Raw genomic sequence first — 21,526 nt, forward strand, 5'->3', positions numbered from 1 at the left:
CAATATCCAAAAATTTATAAAAAAACAAAATGAAGAAAATAACATTAACATCCATATATTGATAACTACTTCAAAGAAACTGAAAACAATTGATAATTTGTTTGCTAAACAAAGGCGACTTAATCATTAGGAAAAGAGGGTAATACCTTAAACTTAAAAGTATATAGTAATAGAACTGATAGTAAATATGATTTCTGTCAATGTAATAACTATGTACACACAAGGAAAGTGGAAATTTAGCATCACAAAAAATATGTATGATGACTAACAATATAACAGAGGGCATTGAATGTCTATGAGAGATAAAATTTAATAATCAATATATATATTGTAAAATTATTTATTATTGAACCGGATAAAAAAGAAGTTTACGCTCCATGGTGTATGTCACAGCTACATTTTAGCTGATACACGCTACGTCTAATAAAAGCTTGTTTCTGTAAAAATCAATCAGTTTTTCGATGAATGATCAAAATCAAAATCAAAATTTGATTTAAGTACACAATTAATCATGTCATTTTATTGTACTTTTGGAAATGAGTTTACAAAAGACTTATTTTGATTTGATAAATAGGATGTAATACAAAATATATCTTTTAAATGAAGTGTAACTGATCTTGACACTAAATATTATGTTACTTATCGGGTACCTTGAAATACCCTAGGGATTTTTTCACATAAATTGACTGTCAAAAACTAAATTTATTTTACCTATTAACAAAATTTATTACATGGAAATCATTGTAATTTATGTTTTGATTGATTTTGATTATCGTTGACATTTTACAGAATTAACAATTAATGAAGAAACATAAAAGCGCATTCTTCATTAAAACTTACCACGTATTTATGTATTTGATGTGTCCATTATAACGTACATTAAATTATAATAACCTTATTTTTTTTAGTTTTAAAAAGTATCGTATCACTGGCTTATTGTTTATGGACTTTTGTTGGGTAATATGAAAAGTAATTTGACTGATTTCAGATTAATTGTTTAATTAAAACATACGCAGAAAAGAGTAAAATAAAATAAAGAAGAATAAAGAAAAATATAACGATAATAATGAAAAACTAGTATCTCAATTGTTTGTAAAACAATTGAAAGGTCTTTCCTGTTAAAGTGATGTTTTCGTAATGTACTTTGTACGACCTTTCATTTGATATACGACAAGCATACCTTCTGAAACTTTTCGCATTTTACACCTAATGACCCCATCCGTCTTAATTTTCGAGATCGGATGTATGATATAGGTAATGCAGACTTGATGATCTTTCATTTGATATGCGACAACGCCATGTTCTTGAAAGTTTGATTTTAGCACTTAATAACCCCATCCAACTCATTTTTTGAGGACAGGAATCTGGTATTTGAAATGTACTTGTTACGACCTTTCATTTGATATACAACAACCTTACCTTAAAAGAAAATTTTATTTTTTGCACTCAATGACCCCACCAAACTCATTTTTTGGGGACGTCAATTTGATATTTGAAATGTACGCTTCATGGACTTTCATTTGATATGCGACAACCTAACCATCTGAGAAGTTTGATTTTTTTGCACTAAATGAACCTACCCTTCCCACTGGAATGAAAAAGGGGTTCAGAATTTTCATTTTTGAGTAGAGCTTATTAAGACCTTCAATTTGATATATCAAATGACCCCATTTGGCAAAGTGCCAAAATTGATGCAATATCAATTGTATAAATAGAACTTATGAAACTCACAAAGTGAATGCAAAACATGAAAATTTCAAATTGATATTTTGGGTTTTTTTTTCGTTGAATGTTTTTGGTAATAAGTCAAACATATAACCATGTTAAACTCTTCACTTTCTGAAAATTTCAGGTGGTTACCTGTTGTTAATTTAGAAATTCATGCCTCCGCTCGCAAAATTTCAAACTGCATTATCTCTAAATCGACAATAGATATCTCAAATCTGTTAAATGATAAATGATCTGCAGTTGATGGACAACATTGTATAAAAATTTAGGACAATTCCAATTTTCATCAAAGTCACAAGGAATCATCAAATATATGATGCAATACCAAACTTGAGAACCGGAAGTCGTAGAGACATAAGACTACCACCATTCAACTCAGGACTACTTGACCTTTCAAATATCACGAGGTCAAGGTCATAGTACACTTTGAAGGTCAAGGTAAAATTTCATCATGACCTGACATTGACCTCAAATTGAAGGTTTTAAAATACTGATCATTTTAGCAATTTATAGTAGGTTGATATCTGTTACCTTTAAAAAGATATACACACAGTACTGTACTTTTAAGAATTATCTCGTCGTAACTTGTGAACAGACGGTCGGACAGTTTTGATCTTAATGAATAAAATGTAGAGCTCGTCGAGAGGAACATTTTATACACAGTATGTATGCAGCAAACTCTTATCGTTTTCTAAATATGCAAGCTTGAAATTGCAGTGTAAATTTTTTTTGCACTCAGTGACCTTTGACCTTGGGTGGAAGTTAAAGGTCACATGAAATAAAGATTATTGGTGAAGGTCCCAAGTCTCTACGACTTCCGGTTCTCGAAATACAATTTTTATAAAATTGAGTAAATTTTTCAAGGGAAATAACTCTGTATATGGGTTGATAACATACTAATTGTTTATGTTCATTAACATTGCCATTTGTTCTTGTAGATGCTGCAATTTTCAATTCGATTCTATCTCTTATACTTTTTAAGAAAAATGCAAATAAAAGAAATTGCTTCAAGGGGATGCAACTCTCAAAGGAGTTGATGAAATCCTATGCAGCCTCATATGGTAATACATCATGATGAGATCTACCTTTAGTACAAATAAAATCATGATATCTTTAAAAACAACGAGGGGGGACCATGTTGAAAAAACCCAATAAAAGGGAGATAACTTCCAAAGGAGATGATGAAATCGTAAACAGGGTCATCTGGTCATACTTCATGATGAGGTCTATCGGTGGTTCAAATTTGGTCTTGATAACTTTAATAGAAACGAGGGTAGGGCATGTCAAAAAAATGTTGGAAGAAAAAAAAGAAAAAAAAAAAAGAACTAGTATCTCAATTGTTTGTAAAACAATTGAAAGGTCTTTCCTGCAAAAGTGATGTTTTTGTAATGTACTCTTTAAGACCTTTCATTTGATATACGACAAGCATACCTTCTAAAAATTTTCACTTTTTACACTTAATGACCCCATCCGCCTACATTTTTGATATCGGAAGTATGATATATGTAATCTAGACTTGATTATCTTTCATTTGATATGCAACAACGCCATGTTCTAGAAAGTTTGATTTCTGCACTTAATAACCCCATCCAACTTATTTTTGGAGGACAGGAATCTGATATTTGAAATGTACACGTTACGAGCTTTCATTTGAAATACAACAACCTTACCTTAAAAGAAAATTTTTTTTTTGCACTCAATGACCCCACCCAACCAATTTTTTGGGGACGTCAATTTGATATTTGAAATGTACGCTTTATGGACTTTCATTTGATATGCGACAACCTAACCATCTGAGAAGTTTTAATTTTTTGCACTAAATGACCCCACCCTTCCCCCTGGGATGAAAAGGGGGTTTTACATTTTCATTTTTGAGTAGAGCTCGTTAAGACCTTCAATTTGATATATCAAATGACCCCATTTGGCAAAGTGCCAAAAATGATGCAATATCAATTATATAAATAGAACCTATGAAACTTACAAAGTCAATGCAAAACATGAAAATTTCAAATTGATTTTTTGGTTTTTTTTTTCATTGAATGTTTTTGGTATTATGTCAAACACATAACCATGTTAAACTCTTCAATTTCTTATAATTTCAGGTGGTTACCTGTTGTTGATTCAGAAATACATGCCTCCGCTCGCAAAATTTCAAAGTGCATTATCTCTTAAACGACAACAGGTATCTCAAATTTGTTAAAAGAAAAATGATCTACAGTAAAAGGACAACATTTTAGAAAAAAATTGGACAATTCCAAAGTTCATCAAGGTCACAATGAATTATCAAATATATGATGCAATATCAAACTTGAGAACCGGAAGTCGTAGAGACATGGGACTACCACCATTCAACTCAAGACCACTTGACCTTTCAAATGTCACAAGGTCAAGGTCATAGTACACTCTGAAGGTCAAGGTTAAATTTCATCATGACCGGACATTGACCTCAAATTGAAGGCCTTGAATTACTGATCATCTTTGCAGTATATAGTAGGTTGATATCTGTTACCTTTCAAAAGATATACATATGTTACTATAGTTTTAAGAATTATGTTAATGTAACTTTTGAACAGACGGTCGGACATTTTTGAGCTTAATGTATAAAATGTAGAGCTCGTCGAGAGAAACATTTTATGCACAGTGTGTATACAGCAAACTCTTATCGTTTTCTTAATATGCAAACTTGAAATTGCAGCGTAAATTTTTTTTGCACTCTGTGACCTTTGACCTTGGGTGCAAATTGAAGGTCACATGAACTTAAGATTATTGGTGTAGGTCCCAAGTCTCTACGACTTACGGTTCTCGAAATACAATTTTTCAAAAATTGTGTATATTTTTTTAAGAGAAATAACTCCTTATAAGGGTCAATAACAAAATTATTTTATATGTTCATTAACATTGCCATCTGTTCCTGTATATGTTGCCGTTTTCAAATCGATTCTATCCCTAATACTTTTTGAGAAAAATGCAAAGGAAAGAAATCGCTTTAAGGGGATATAACTCGCATAGGGGATGATGAAATCCTATGCAGCCTCATATGGTAGTACATCATGATGAGATCAACCTATTGTCAAAATAAGGTCATGATATCTTTAAAAACAACGAAGGGGGGCCATGTTGAAAAAATCCAATAAAAGGGGGATAACTTCTACAGGGGATGATGAAATCCTTAACAGGGTCATGTGGTAATACTTCATGATGATGTCTATCGATGGTCCATATTTGGTCTTGATAACTTTAACAGAAACTGGGGGAGGGCATTCCCAAAAAAATGTTGGAAGAAAAAAAAGAAAAAAAAAAAAAAAAAAAAAAAGAAAAAGAAAAAAAAAAAAAAAAAGAAAAAAAAAAAACATTAGAAAAACAATAAGGTCTTTCCTAACGGAGTGGAAAGACCTTAAAAAGAAAAAGAACTAGTATCTCAATTGTTTGTAAAACAATTGAAAGGTCTTTCCTGCAAAAGTGATGTTTTTGTAATGTACTCTTTAAGAGCTTTCATTTGATATACGACAAGCATACTTTCTGAAAATTTTCACTTTTTACACTTAATGACCCCATCCGCCTACATTTTTGATATCGGAAGTATGATATATGTAATCTAGACTTGATTATCTTTCATTTGATATGCGACAACGCCATGTTCTAGAAAGTTTGATTTTTGCACTTAATAACCCCATCCAACTAATGTTTTGAGGACGGGAATCTGATATTTGAAATGTACACGGTAAGACCTTTCATTTGATATACAACAACCTTATCTTAAAAGAAAATTTATTTTTTTTGCACTCAATGACCCCAACCAACCCATTTTTTGGGGACGTCAATTTGATATTTGAAATGTACGCTTTATGGACTTTCATTTGATATGCGACAACCTAACCATCTGAGAAGTTTTAATTTTTTGCACTAAATGACCCCACCCTTCCCCCTGGGATGAAAAGGGGGTTTTACATTTTCATTTTTGAGTAGAGCTCGTTAAGACCTTCAATTTGATATATCAAATGACCCCATTTGGCAAAGTGCCATAAATGATGCAATATCAATTATATAAATAGAACTTATGAAACTTACAAAGTCAATGCAAAACATGAAAATTTCAAATTGATTTTTTGGTTTTTTTTTTCATTGAATGTTTTTGGTATTTGGTCAAACATATAACCATGTTAAACTCTTCAATTTCTTATAATTTCAGGTGGTTACCTGTTGTTGATTCAGAAATACATGCCTCCGCTCGCAAAATTTCAAAGTGCATTATCTCTTAAACGACAACAGGTATCTCAAATTTGTTAAAAGAAAAATGATCTACAGTAAAAGGACAACATTTTAGAAAAAAAATTGGACATTTCCAAAGTTCATCAAGGTCACAATGAATTATCAAATATATGATGCAATATCAAACTTGAGAACCGTAAGTCGTAGAGACATGGGACTACCACCATTCAACTCAAGACCACTTGACCTTTCAAATGTCACAAGGTCAAGGTCATAGTACACTCTGAAGGTCAAGGTTAAATTTCATCATGACCTGACATTGACCTCAAATTGAAGGCCTTGAATTACTGATCATCTTTGCAGTTTATAGTAGGTTGATATCTGTTACCTTTTAAAAGATATACATATGTTACTATAGTTTTAAGAATTATGTTAATGTAACTTTTGAACAGACAGTCGGACATTTTTGAGCTTAATGTATAAAATGTAGAGCTCGTCGAGAGGAACATTTTATACACAGTATGTATGCAGCAAACTCTTATGGTTTTCTTAATATGCAAGCTTGAAATTGCAGCGTAAAGTTTTTTTGCACTCTGTGACCTTTGACCTTGGGTGCAAATTGAAGGTCACATGAACTTAAGATTATTGGTGTAGGTCCCAAGTCTCTACGACTTAGGGTTCTCGAAATACAATTTTTCAAAAATTGTGTATATTTTTTTAAGAGAAATAACTCCTTATAAGGGTCAATAACAAAATTATTTTATATGTTCATTAACATTGCCATCAGTTCCTGTATATGTTGCCGTTTTCAAATCGATTCTATCTCTAATACTTTTTGAGAAAAATGCAAAGGAAAGAAATCGCTTCAAGGGGATATAACTCGCATAGGGGATGATGAAATCCTATGCAGTCACATATGGTAGTACATCATGATGAGATCAACCTATTGTCAAAATAAGGTCATGATATCTTCAAAAACAACGAAGGGGGGCCATGTTGAAAAAATCCAATAAAAGGGGGATAACTTCTACAGGGGATGATGAAATCCTTAACAGGGTCATGTGGTAATACTTCATGATGATGTCTATCGATGGTCCATATTTGGTCTTGATAACTTGAACAGAAACGGGGGGAGGGCATTCCCAAAAAAATGTTGGAAGAAAAAAAAGAAAAAAAAAAAAAAAAAAAAAAAAAAGAAAAAGAAAAAAAAAAAAAAAAAGAAAAAAAAAAAACATTAGAAAAACAATAAGGTCTTTCCTAACGGAGTGGAAAGACCTTAAAAAGAAAAAAAAACATTAGAAAAACAATAAGGTCTTTCCTAACGGAGTGGAAAGACCTTAAAAATAAGCAGTTCACTTCACGTTAATTGGAGACTGCGCACAAAAATGATTTGAGAGTTATAACAATCCACATTATTTTCCTTTCGTACTAAAAAAATATCTTAACCTTTTGATGACTGAAGGTTTTCGTTGTGTTGTGTTATTTTGGTAGATATTGTTGTCGGCAGCAAAAAGTTCCATGATGTCTTCGTAAACTTTGTATTTTGACTGCGATATAGAAGTTGTGAACAGCCTTTTCTTTTGAAATAGTAGGGTCCATGGGTAAATTGAAGGAAGAGCACGGTCAAAATCTAGTCTTCTGTTACAGTGATTAATTGAATGAAGACAAGCAACCCCCTCTTATGATCTACGCACATTAACCATAATCAAATGAAGTAAAAAGAAATCCCATAAATAAGACGTGTATAATAGGATATTCACTGTATTTTAGACTGAAGGAGCAATTTACGTCTCGGCGATTAATTGGAATCGAAATTGATCTCTCATAAACACCTGAAATATCCCCCTTTTAACTGTAATTTGCATATTTTCCTTTATTTCGTAATGTATTTACCTGTCCGTCTGTAATCTATTAAAAGAATACATTTTGTATAGAAATCTCGTATAATGTGTTAAACCCCGACACATTAACCTCGTCTGTGGAGTTAAAACAGGCTTTGGTCAGTTAATGTGACTTTAATAATAGAGGTGCCAAACTTTTGTTTAATATGAATGTCATAATGTGACTAAACTTCTAAATATTTTCATTTCAGTTACACCGAGTAAGAAAATATTACATAAATACTGAAATTTTGATTATTTCACAGGTCTCTAACTCATTGACTACAACAAATAAATGTATATATATATGTTCTATGGTCGGGTTGTTGTCTCTTTGACACATTCCCCATTTCCATTCTCAATTTTATTTAAATGTTGAAATAATCTGAAGTACATTCGTTCTACATGGTGAGACAGAAAGAAGTTTGAAATAGCTTTTGGAAATATGACCTTCATTGCATAAAAAAATAGTTTGATATTTCTAGAGAGAAGCATATATCTACCTACAAAAAGCACTTTACACATTACTATATCTATATTTTTGTTTGGTTTAGGCATTCTTTTCAAAATTGATCCTTGCTGTTTATGTCTTGTCATAAGCCAACATGTTCACACCCATGGTCTTAATATGTTTATTTTTTACAATAATGAAACAGTTAAAGAAAATGTCAAAATTACCCATACAACAATGACATAAAACAACTTGTTTGACATTTGAAAGTAATCGGAATTCATTGACCAATCACAACTTTCAAAATAATTCTCACTGTGACTTCCGAATTGTTTTAATTTCCGGTCCTTAGTTTCCCTTTCACTTGCTTTAGATAATGATGGCTATAATAGGTAACAGTGACACGAGTGACAGCCACAATGTTATTCCTCACGGCATCGTAACATCATTTTTACCGGGTATTTAGTAAACATTATTGTGTGATTTCAATCAGTAAATCAACAGGGAGTCAATTATTTTACTGAAACTTTTTTTTTCAATTTAAGCATACTAAAACTAATTATCAAACACTTGCCATCCTGTCTACTACTTTAGTCACACAATCGCACCAAAACAGAAGGAACTAAAGGAATTAATTCGGCATTTAAATTTATATATATATATGTGTATTTTTTGCTAGCTGTCATGAGTCTTAAGTTGGTTCTCAGTGCACCTCATAACCTCCATATATTTTCAAGAATATCTTCTCATACAGTGATAGATCTAAAATGAACTTTCTATTTTGTCTAAGCATATATATATATAGGATAATAAATATGAACTCATTAAATTCAACAGAAACAGTGGCCTTTATCCTTTTTCTGGAGCTATATGTAGAAATTTCTTCATTTCTCTTGAAGTCTTCATACCAAAGGTTGTGAGAAAACGGGACTATTTACTTTTCCTATTAATTTTGCTTCTCCATGGCGATGCTGCACTGAATCCTTAAGCTTCTAAATAGGGATATATATTATCACATTAGTTCTCTATATCCGTATTGGTAGTAGCGACTTATTTGATTTTAACCAATGAAACATAGATATACACCTTTAAATCAATAAGTTATATTGATTGATACATTTCTAAAACTTCTATATTTTATCACAAATAGTAAATGTTGTTTTCTTCTCTAAAATCTGTGTTATTTTGGTTTCCTAACGTTAATATCGTCGCCTTTAAAGTTCTTGTCTGAAAAATAATTGAATGAAATTGACTCTTGGTCGATGAGGAACTTTGAATTTCGTAGAACAGTGGTAATTTTATTCACACTATTCTCCTTGAAAAAAAAACATTTTAAATTGAGCATTGAATAAGATAGAAAGATACTTTATTCCAAATAGAATTAGGTTAAATAAACCGTAGGAAAACCCAAGGAAAAGATCTTAAGATGTTCATTTTGGTTGTTCAGAAAAAAAAAACATTCCCGTTTATAGCCCAAGTTTTTTTAGAATTAAGGACACAAACTCGTAACATTCAAAGGACAACTTGTAGCTATTATATTGTATGCCTTCAAATTTCATTTCATATAAAGAAAAACGGTATTATCATCGGTTATGATGCATACTACGTATTACTACATATATATTTAAAGCAACATTTCAAATCAGGGGAAAACCGAATACAGCGATTCAAAATAAATGGATTGCCTTTACAAATTCTTATTTTTCTGTTATCCTGTTGAAAAACTGATAAGTGGAAACAAAAGAATTTTATTCAGTTATGCCAAAATATTTTACAATGCGTGATTTGGCAGAAAACATGGTTTTTGTCATAACATGCATTTGTGATCATTTGTTCCATTTATAACGGAAGATATAAAGATAGAAGATGTGTCGACAGTGTCCATGGTTCTGATCAAAAGATACAATGTGTTAACTCTGGTCTTTGGCGGAGAATAAAGGATAGATACCAAGTGTTGACTCTATCTGTATTAATCAAATTAACGGTTTATGGATTTAAATCTGATGCAAAAGTTACGGATCATAAACCTCTCAATACTCCTTGTCTCATTTATTTTTTAGTTTTAACTTGAAATATTTTCTCATATCAGCTAAGTCTCTTAACAATTCAACTTTAAAAAGCTAAGGCGAGAATATAATTGTGATTCCAATATGGAGATTTTTTGCAATATCTGATAACCTAAAAGCCAATTTATCTGTTATCCAACTTAAACATCTTTTTTTGTACAATTTGTGCGATTTTATCACAATAATAACGTATAAATAACATATTTATTTCCTTTAACAAAGAACTTCTGTTTTGTCGCAACGATCATATTTCTTGTTACAAAATGAAGCCGCTAATGTTAGGACGATATTTTTGATGAATTATGGTCAGAACCTGTAGTTAGATTGTCTGGGACAAAGATATCACAAGAAAAAGGCGGGAAACTATCCGTCTTAATTTCACTGATTATTATAACATTGACCTTACAAAACGACAAGTACTAACGACCAATGATAGCTCTAAATGACATTCCATTTATCACGGCACATGTTCTCTCTTCAAAATGCGTACGTGCAAGGTCTAACCAAAATACTATCGTCTGCCTGTTTTGTTATGTCGGAACAATTGAATTGTTTTGAAAAAAAAAACTATACGTTTTGGTGGATGGCGTATCTTTTATACCTTATAATCAAAAGCTATTCTTACTGTCACCTTGCAGTTTTTATTTGTTTTTTGTTGTTTTTTTTGGGGGGTGGTAAATGGAAATTTTTGTTTCTGTAATAAATGCGGCATGTGCCACGGAATTATGTGTCATATTTATTGTAGGATGCAAACAAAACAGATTTTCCCCTTTGATATTTTTTTTATGTGAAATATTTCAATTAAACTTTTGAAATTTTTATATATAACAAGTTTTGAAAATATACAAATCACTGAAGCTTATTCCAAAGTTATAAACGTATTCATACGAAACGTTCAACGGTCATATGAGTAGCCAAATCTACAAACGAACACTCTCGTGTCGCCAGTGGACAATGGCGAGCAAAGTTAAAAGAAAAAGTACGAAAGTGACCATCAATTTCAAAGAATATTGAAAGTAAAGTAAGGGTTTTATAGTGTAAATAACTAAAAGAGGAACATCATTCCTCTCTGGTTTATTAGTAAACGCACCTTTAAGTGGTTATTTCAAAATTTTATGGTCACTTCTTTCATTTATATTAAACGTCCAGTACCTTTATGCTCTACGTTCAAAATATCAAATTTAGTACTAAATTTCAATTTTTATTATTTTTATGAAAGTTCTCCTTTAAAACCATACTCCTTCATTGAAACTATATGGCTAGTTAATTTCTTTTTAATTCAGTTTTTCGACATCTCTCAAAACACACTACCATGCCGATAGCATCTTAATACATACCCTTCCAAACCACGATGACATATTTGCATAAATCAAAACGGAACACTGTGTAATTATAAAACTTTTAAACTTAAAATACCTTTTAAAAAACTTCACATCTCAATGCCGTGACTTACAAGATTAATATGTTACCGACATGCAAAATGGTGGGGTCATATAGTTTTAAAACTATAAGTGTTGAAACATATGAAAGGAGGCAAATTTTGAGAAAGTATTTTTCGTCCTGTAATCAGTTGAAAAACCCAAACTAACTGATTGTTTTGATACACCGTTTTAAGCTAACGAAAACACACAGACTTGCTTTAAAGTAAACAGGACAAGAGGTATCGTGAAAGACACATACAAGTAAAAATGTAATCAGCTTAATATTTTTCACAGTATTCTTTTTTTCTTGTGCTTTCGTGCAATGCTTTGCATTGTAGATGCATAATCAAATATATAAATAAGTAGATGTGGTATAATTGCCAATGTGACGAATTCATCAGATACCAAATGACGTGGTGAAAGCAACTATATGACACAGCTCGGCTTTCAACAATGAGCAAAAACCCATATATATGCATCTATTAAAGGTTTTGTGAAATCTGCATTGTTGAAAAGCTGTACTTTGCTCTTGTACTTTTTATCCTGACATATTTCAATTACTTTGAAGGGGTACAAATGTTTAATTACTGAAACAGAATATATTTAAGATAAGAAAGATATCTTAAATACCAGTCTTCAAATGGTATCATTAAGCTTTGTTTTCGTCATGGGCAGATTTATAAATACTTTCACTTTTCATGTCATGAACTTTTGTCATTAATTTTATTTTTAATGTGAATTTTGTAATACATGGTATTAACACGAGCAATATACGTTGAACTTATTAATCCAGAAATATGCCCATAATTCAGGTTATAATTGAGATGGATTCAAAAGGTCAACCAACATTCATTCTAACATACTTTTTTGCGTGTTAATTTGTCATTTTATTTGGTAACACATGGTCTACATGTACAATGTTCAACAATTTGAAAACAATGATAAAAGTATTAAAGAGTCGATGTAATATACATGAGCGGAGACAGATAGACCAGGAGATGCCCAGAGATAACCAAAATCTATGCAAACACAAAAGAATTTTTCAGCTTGAAATATAGCTATATATCATTGTTAAACGGGTGTTTAAGGTATTGATCCTTTGAAGTTGAGAAATATGTTACTCAAATTGAAAAATTAAACTATGATTTTTTTTCTCCGTATTCCTTAATTTTACATTATTTGAATTATCAGTCAAAAATCACAAAATTAAAATTGCCATTTATGACAATTATGCCTCTTAAATGGTGTGGTTGAATAATTTAGACATTTGGTTCAGATTACAACGAAGAAAGCACGAGTGTAAGAGGATACATGTGTGAAGAATACAATATGATTGTATGAAAGGGATTTAAAAGGCGGTTAGTATCTAAGTAATAGAGAGAAAACAGGTGAGAATATGAATTAAACAACGAAAAAAGTTAAAAAAAAAAAAGAGAACGTGCATTTTCAGTACTTATCTATCTATCCATCTATCTATCTATCTATCTATCTATCTATCTCTCTCTCTCTCTCTCTATCTCTCTCTCTCTCTGTCTGTCTGTCTGTCTGTCTGTCTGTCTGTCTGTCTGTCTGTCTGTCTGTCTCTCTATCGTCTGTCTGTCTGTCTGTCTGTCTGTTAAACTATATCTTATAGGCATAAGAAGGAAATTATATGGAAGTTGTAAGAAAAAATTCTCAAAACATGTAGGATTTGGACACAATCTTTTGAATGACGAGAGGTTCAAGAAAAAGTATGCTTTTACATTCATTTAATCAACATATGTGAATTCGACAGAGAAATAAGGCACTGATCATTCATATTTCTTTTTTTTGGGGGGGATGGGGGAGCTCATGACAAACATTTTTTTCGACTTTAATCAAATTTTGTTTGTCAATATCATACAGGAACACGAAATTCTTTTAATTAACCTCTTTTTTCAATGGAAACTAACTTTTTTGTTCGCTTCCCTTCTAAAACAATCATTTTCTCAACGAATTTAGAACCAAACAATTTATAAAAAAAAACAATGACCCACTTCGATGGATGGCCGGTGTCTAAATATAGATTTTTGTCAGTTGAATAGTTACATAAATTTATAAGATTTTAAATGTTTGAACTGATATTACTATCTAAATACTGGAAAAGTGTCACGTCGGATGTTATTACTGAATTTTAACCAATGAAACTATGAGAACAAGTAAACTGCACTTACTCAACAGTAATGGAAAAGAAAGAATATTATGTAGTTATACCCGCATAATTAAAAATCCTTGCATATAATGCACTTAATATGTCGGGATAGGTAAACATCGGAAAGTTTGATCGAAATATTCTAAAGACAGTTATGAGGCGTAAATCCAGAAAAGTACGGAAGCCGGTTAGTGTCAGGGTGTAGCTTTATTTTTAAGTCGTTATAACGACTAAGCTTACTTGTTATAACGACTTAGCTAACTTTTTATAACGACTTAGCTTGTACCTAACTCGTAAAAACGACTAGCTAACTCTAGAAAAGCGCTTCGGACGCATGCAGTTTATAAAGTGTTGATTTGATTTTTTTAAGAATGAAAATACGATCTTTTACAACAACCTCTCAATTTTCTGGTGGACCTGAAGTGCTCAAATATGTTATAGATGAAAAATTATCTAAATAGAAAAGTACTTAATATGTCTTTACTCATCTAATAAACCGTGAAATATGCTTCTGCCACAGAAAATGATTTCGCGAGGGCATGTATTCATTTATAGACTGACGCTGAAATTAGTTTAACATGTTCAATGATTCGAAATAAACAAATAGTTTCTTACAGAAAAATGCTGTTAAAATATTTCAAAATTATTGAATTCCGTAAATGTAACATGTCAAACGTCGAGTAGGAAGTTTTAATATTATATGAATGACCGTCCAAGCTAAATGACGGCGTATAAATGCTGACATCAGCAGATGATGACCCTTTTAGATGTATCATATATGACTGTTCTGTTTGAGTGATGAATGATCGGTAACAGAAAGGGTGTTGGTGGCTTTTGTTTGGCTGGTCAAGGAAGTAGAAATAATCTGTCTACATTTGCAAAGTCCATTTACGATTCCGTATTTCGAGAGCCCTTTGCCCACTCAAGATCTAAATGCAAAATGTATGTCTTCTTAAAATTGAAATAAAGTATATAAGTATGTGAGCTATAACTCTACATGTATACAGGTATGACAAAACTACAGACTCCAACATCTGTGTTCTTATTTCTAGTGATACATTCATATCACTAGCCAACACTTTAACTATAAACGTATTCATTATTGAATAAAATTTCCCATCCAACATGATATTTTGACAATGGTATATATTAATAAGTGAAATAATTGTTTTATAGCTTTAAAGTGAGATCGACTTTCTGAATTACTTTTAATATCTTAAAATAAGAAGGAAAGAAAGAAAAGAAGAAAAGAAATAATGAGGCAAAGCAATAAAAAGTAGTATAATAAATACAAGCTTCTGTCTATTTGATTGATTGTTGTTTGCTTAGCGTCCAGTGGCAAATATTTCATGCACCTTCAGCACGAGAGCAAATTAACAAAAAATCGAATAAGTAGGTTTTGCAAATTGGGCCAACCGTGATGCATATGATGGACGTGAAATTAATGAATGTCACTGAAAAAAACAGGTATGTTGGAAAGGGGAAGACATTTTTGCCTTGCAATGAGCACCAACTGTCCCCTCAACGAGTTGTTGCAAGGGTTCTTTCACGAGGATAAAGCGTAATGATCTGCCTAGACAGACGTGGCTGCGTATTTATACATCCCGCACAGCTAAACGGACGTCCATCTTTGACATTGTTTTAACTACGGAATAGGTCCCAGTCAACCCTTGGCGTTAAACGTATGTCTAAACATAGCGCAACCTTATAATGATAGTATTTCAGATACGTGTCAAGACGTCTGCATACAGACTTAAAATATATTAACTAGATCACCTAAGCAATAAGAATATATCTGCCAAAAAAGGTCAAATATATACCTGCAGAATATGACCCAATTTAGGAAATTCTAGTGATTTCCAAATTTTTACTGGCCACATATATAGAATAACTAAGTGCGACACAGGTCGATGTGGTCATTGATAATTATAGTGGAATTTTCAATTTTCATTATATTGTTCACTGGTTCAAATTAAAGTAATTAAATTTTGACAGCATTTGACATATCTCAAAATTACTTAAATCTATTAGAATATAATCGTAAGCAATACAAATATCATACTTTCACTTGTCATAATTTTGGTAAGTATTTTTATTGGTCTTTTCAAATTTTATCATTTGAGGTAGATTTAAATAGTATTGAATTCTTTTACTTTTTTCAAATAGCTAATTTGATGCAAATAATAATTAAATTGGGTTTCCTTGAATAAATTTCAGTAAAAAGAAGTTTTAATGAATATATGATGACGCTAACAAACGCGAGTTTAAAAATCCTGCAACAATCCTATAAAAAAAGGGCTTTTCGACATTAGTCCAATTTTCACTCAAAATAACAATATAATGACTAACTCTATGCTAACCAGTCCTCATTTTCCTCTAGCTTTATATAACTCAGTAGATTTCACATACTTCATACTGAACAGCATCTACTTATCTCTTGTATTACCGCTTTCACATGTTGTCTCGGTGTTTATGCCAACCAAATGAACATTATATGAAATATCGTTATTTTTTTCTCCTATGTCAAAAAGTGTCCAGCTGAAGTTGAGAGTTGTTTAGTTTTGTTGTTGAAAAATAGCTAATTTCTTTTTAATTGGAGTCAATACTATTAAACGTTTAAAAATCTAAATAATTCAGAATCAAAACAACTACATTTAATGGAAATAGGTTTTGCCATACATGATGGCAAAATCTATTACCCCTTTTTATGCAGATAATGCCATCTTTCACCTTTTTCTACTTTCTAGTGACTATTATAATACGGATTTCCATAAAAATGTCAGCACAACAATTTACTGTGTAACATAATTATTTTTATAAATTACAAAAATAAGTACCTGCGGTTAATTTCGCTTAAAGAAATATATTATTACTCTATTACAATACAATGCTTAGATTTTATGACCAATGGTAGTTTACAACGAATTTAAAACATAAAAGGGGCGCAGCTGGCTTCCGAAATTTTCACATAAACTCGTCATGATGGATTACTCTCAATTTCAAAGAACCTCATTTTAAATTCTTGAATAAATTTCAATTACAAAAGTTGTTACAATGTAATTGTCATCTTACACAATCCTATTATCGTGCTGATTGTTTCTTTTTATTTCATTTAATTTACGTCTTTTAATCCGCCATATTGACGTAACACATTTCTCGCGTGATTTCATTTTAAATAGCAACGTTAAAGGTTGTCGGTTTTTGAATGCCAGTATCACTGTTTATTTTTTAATGCTGTTTGAATACTTATGTATGTTGTAATTGTACCGTAAGTCCCAATCTTGGTCCCAATAATGACCGAAGAATACGTTTTCACATTTTTATCAGTTTATAGTTCAGAATTTTAATTAACTTTCTTACATTTGTATACCCTATCACTTTTAGAATTGCTTAATATATACTCATTTTTTCTTAAATATTCGGGAGCATTTTTTCAGTCTATAATAGCAGAGACATATATATATGTCTCTGATAATAGTAATCTTAAACGAAAAATATTTCTTTAATGTTATACCGATGGCTTCCAGCGAAGATTGCCGGTAATACTTAACAATGATATCAATATCACAAAAACCTGCTTCCTTTCAACTAAATACAAGATTTTCAGGACCGAAAATCCAAAAGTCCATTAATGGATTACACGAACGAACACTTGAGTTGCGTCTTGCGTAACATTAAATAAAATTACGAGTGATTTATCAGGCGTATTTACGTATGAATTCACATGATAATAAGCTAAGCAAACCAGTGCATACTGTTTCAATAATCTATTTAAATGCTTTTGCATGTTAAAAGTCATAAAGAGAGGAAAATTTTCTTTCCAAAACTGCAGGTCTTCCTGTCAGGTATCCATTATTGAATGATAAAATAAACTTGTCTCATCCAAACAGTTGTAGTCGATCATTAGTGGGGACTTTAGTCTGGATATGGAAGACTTTTTAGTGAAATGGGGTTCATAGATTTAGAATGAATTTTAAAATAATAAAATAATATTAGGAAGTGTATAGTTATAACATAAAGTAAAACGTGAAAAGACAAACCGGTATACAGAGACCAAACCGGTACAGAAGGGTATAGTATAGAAGTCTATTTACATGAAGTGTATTATCTTTATAAATAGTTGTTTAGAACTCGTTCAGTTAGGTTACAATCATGATTTTGGCAAAGCAAGAAAAACGATCCTTTGATCTTGTGAAGTTCATATTATTCTTCATGATGTTTTAATCGACCTGGGGGATAAAGTTATGTTTTTAATAAATTACCTATATGACTACTGAATTTCTATCTTTTATCCAAACAAACAAGGTTTTAACCGCGTTCATATGAAAGTCATGTTGTTCCTCTAGTCTCTAAGCCAGCTTACGTAACCTAAAGGAATTAATTTCAAATGCAATTGTATATCCTTTTAACGATGTTGTATGTTTTCTTTGCCCTAAAGCATGTAAGCCATAATCCAATATTTTCAAATCTTGAGGAATACATACAACAAGTTGTTAGTATGGAACATGTTTACAAGCAAGTTTGAGTAGGGTAAAATGTTTAATCTGTTTAAAATAAAAGACTTATGGTAGAAAAATGGCTCAAACAGGTCAAACATAGAGTTTAGTACTGATAGGCTCAAGGTCAAACATAGAGTTTAGTACTGATAGGCTCAAGGTCAAACATAGAGTTTAGTACTGATAGGCTCAAGGTCAAACATAGAGTTTAGTACTGAAAGGCTCAAGGTCAAACATAGAGTTCAGTACTGATAGGCTCAAGGTTAAACATAATGTATAAGCTTCCAAACTGTTTTTAAATAAGTTTTAATTAGCAAGTTAGTTGATTGACCTGCATAACTTTTTTTTTATTTGAGTGCATAAATATTCATACTTTTATTGTTGTCATATAATTATAAGAAAACTTTACAACATTTAATTTTCATAAATAATATCTGTTTTGCAGTACAATCCATTACTGTACGTCATTTCAACAGTACATTATAATGACACCGGTCGCTGAATTAATTTCTTAAAGATGTCAAAAATGATACCTTGACTGACAATTAACATTGCTTTATTGTTCACATTTTTGAGAACTGTATAAATTTTAATTAGTTGTTTTATTTCTTATTATGAACGAAATAACGAATCTGAATGAGATGAAATTATCATAGTTTTCTAACAATTTGCAATGAAACGATTAACATCATTTCTTTGAATATTTACCAATTACGTACGCATAAAGGGTAAAAAAAACAAACAGCGCATGATTTCCATTCTCAGATTAGTTTCAAGGGAAAAGGTAGACCTTTTTGCACAAGCTGTTTTTCATTTTTCTTATGTTTGTTTCGTTTTTTGGGGGCTTTGTTTTGTCATGTCGAATGTTTAATAATTTCTTAATTACATCGTTAATGTTGAAAATTGTTGTGAGGTTTTAACAAAAAATTAAATTACTGATAATGGCTCCTATTTAGATTGATATATAAACAATGAGTGCTAATTGTTTTACGTCAAGTGCACCTGATCTTCTATGTTGGTAGCACTATGTTTAGTTTTACTTACTTATTTCGAGCAACTGTTATAATTACTGTGAAGTCGTTGCAAGAGTTTTTGCTTTTTCTTTTATATGAATACGCTTTATGTTTATTATGAAAACCTTCTTGATAAAACAAATTGTTCATCAGTTGAAATGTCTTTGTCTATTATTACTCATATTTGATTTTTTGGCGTAGATATTCATGCTATTACCCATATACATATTTTATATTTATGCATAGATATTCATGCTATTACCCATATACATATTTTATATTTATGCATAGATATTCATGCTATTACCCATATACATATTTTATATTTATGCATAGATATTCATGCTATTACCCATATACATATTTTATATTTATGCATAGATATTCATGCTATTACCCATATACATATTTTATATTTATGCATAGATATTCATGCTATTACCCATATACATATTTTATATTTATGCATATATATTCATGCTATTACCCATATACATATTTTATATTTATGCATAGATATTCGTGCTATTACCCATATACATATTTCATATTTATGCATATATATTCATGCTATTACCCATATACATATTTTATATTTATGCATACATATTCATGCTATTACCCATATACATATTTTATATGTATGCATAGATATTCATGCTATTACCCATATACATATTTTTTATTCATGCATAGATATTCATGCTATTACCCATATACATATTTTATATTTATGCATAGATATTCATGCTACTACCCATATACATACTTTATTTCTATGCATAGATATTCATGCTATTACCCATATACATACTTTATTTCTATGCATAGATATTCATGCTATTACCCATATACATACTTTATTTCTATGCATATATATTCATGCTATTACCCACATACATACTTTATTTCTATGCATAGATATTCATGCTATTACCCATATACATACTTTATTTCTATGCATAGATATTCATGCTATTACACATATACACATTTTATTTCTATGCATAGATATTCAGTGCGTATTGCTGTGTGTTTGTTTATTCTACATTGGCTAGAGGTATAGGGGGAGGGTTGAGATCTGTTTTACCCCGCCGCATTTTTGCGTCTGTCCCAAGTCTTGCGCCTGTCCCAAGTCAGGAACCTCTATCCTCTGTTAGTCTTGTATGTTTTTTTAAATTTTGGTTCATTTATATGTTTCGGAGTTTAGTGTGACGTCCATTTTTGCTGAACTAGGCTGTTTTCTGCTCTTTGATTAGGTTGTCACTTTGACACATTCCCCGTTTCCTTTCTCAATTTTACATATTTTAGTTCTATGCATAGATATTCATGCTTTTACACATACACATATTTTATTTCTTTGCATAGATACCCATGGTATGACCCATGTGTTCTCCTTTACTGTTTAAATGTGATTTAAGTTCAATTAAAGATGAAAAATGATAGGTATTTTTCTTTTTGAAATGTCTCACCGTTAATGGTATAAGAATACTTTGAGGACTGGCTTACTATTCAGCAAAATGGTCACAGTAAATATTTGAACTCAATTTCGGAGATGACTTAATTTGAGAGATGCTATTATTCTTAAGATACAAAGCGTTTGGATTCGGTATTCTAAATTGACTGTAGAAATTGATAATAAAGAGGTATCACCTGTGTTTCACACCTGAAAAGCGTTAAATTGTTATTTTAATCCTCGCTTTTAGGAGGTAAAGTGAAACACTTAAATTGTTTCTTTAACTAGTTTTTACCACTGGACCACCAAACTTACAATAGGAAGTTTTCCCCGACAATGGACACCATCATTAAAATCTACACTGTATCAAATTCCGTTGGTACTTAAGACTTCGTGACATAACTTAAGTTTTATTTTAGTCAAGAGTTCTACAGTATGCCTATTGTATGGCCGGCTTCAAGGACATATGCGTTATGAAGTATTTTGTTGCCAGCAGGGAAAACTGATAAACTGAAAAAAATTTCAAACTTCTTTAATGTTAACAAAATTTAAATGCTTCCATATATTCTGATGGATACTGTACATGTTTTTTATACAAATGTATAAATATTCTAATATCTAGAAACGTGTGTTTTC

Source organism: Mytilus californianus, unplaced genomic scaffold (genome assembly GCF_021869535.1).
Source record: "Mytilus californianus isolate M0D057914Y unplaced genomic scaffold, xbMytCali1.0.p SCAF_9, whole genome shotgun sequence".
NCBI lineage: Eukaryota > Metazoa > Mollusca > Bivalvia > Mytilida > Mytilidae > Mytilus > Mytilus californianus.